The sequence below is a fragment of the Myotis davidii genome, unplaced genomic scaffold (assembly GCF_000327345.1).
Source record: "Myotis davidii unplaced genomic scaffold, ASM32734v1 scaffold249, whole genome shotgun sequence".
Lineage (NCBI taxonomy): Eukaryota > Metazoa > Chordata > Mammalia > Chiroptera > Vespertilionidae > Myotis > Myotis davidii.
In genome coordinates, this window is record NW_006300367.1 from 1,700,724 (window position 1) to 1,701,895 (window position 1,172).

At 49.2% G+C, this 1,172-nt stretch overlaps 1 pseudogene; it reads right to left on the reverse strand.

The window, feature by feature from the left end:
• Positions 1 to 1,172, reverse strand: part of LOC102769961 — a 121,484-nt pseudogene that overhangs the window by 10,226 nt on the left and 110,086 nt on the right.

A 1,172-nucleotide genomic window follows, 5' to 3' on the forward strand; every position in this document is an offset into this window, starting at 1 on the left:
TGTTTATTTGATGTTTTTGATAATTATTTGTTCATGTAAGTGTGGAAGTATATTCTGTGCTGGGTTGGGATTTTGGAATTCTGGGGTAGATTTAAAAGGTATTTGTGGCTTTTCTAGTCTGATTGGGACATTTAGGGGTGGAGCTCACAGTTCCTCAGGGCAGAGATTTCATGGGCCCTTCCCCCTGCCTGTGCTGAATTAAATAATACAGGCCAGTGTCATTTAGCTTGCTGGTTAAAGAAAAACAATGGGCCTTAATCTGTAAAGGTGTGTAGAAATGAAGCTGGTCAAATATACTGAAAGGGTTTGGTACTGGTACCTGTTGCTGCTAGCTAAGGAGGGGCTGATGCCCACTTCTAGCGCACTCCCTTGAAAGAGGCCTGGTTGCTGCTCTGCCACAAAGGGAACTGGTAGAAAGCCAAGAAAGCAGAGTGCTGTAACTGATAAACAGGGTTACCTAGAAGCCATCAGGACTTTGAAGTTCTCCAAGAGAGGTGGAATCTGACTCAGAGACTGGCGAGGACTGGGTGGCTTTTCTTTAACAATCTCTTTCCTTGAGAGGGCTCCAGAGGGCGCATGAGGACATTTGGCCGCACCTCGGCGCCATCTATGAGACCAGCCCAACCCCAATTCCTCATCAGACCAGGAGATTGGGTCTACGTCTGAAGGCACCGCCGGGAGACCCTAGAGCCACGTTGGAAGGGTCCCTACATTGTGGTGCTGACGACCCCCACCGCACTCAAGGTAGACGGCGTCGTGACCTGGGTCCATCCAGAAAGACTTCATCACCAAATGGAGCATCAATCGATTGCAACGCAACCCGCTCAAGCTCAAGCTACGGCGTGCTCGACCTGCCTGATGCCGGTAACATGACTCGCGATCACTCCTGTCACCAGGAGCCCCCACAATACTGTGTCATGGACATGGCTCCAGAGAGACAAGGACAATTTATAGGATCACATGTTTAGTAGAAGATTTGGCTGCCTGAAGCGGCCATGATGCCAATATTATGTTTCATTGTATTGATATGTTATATTAACCTTTGATTCTTTTGCAGGTTTGAATGTATGTTGGCTGTCCTGGAAGGGAGCTGTGCGGGGTGACCCCCAAAAGTAAAGGGTGTCTAGCTGCCAAGAGGGCAGGTGCCCAACTGGGCAGGGAGGGGTGCCAAT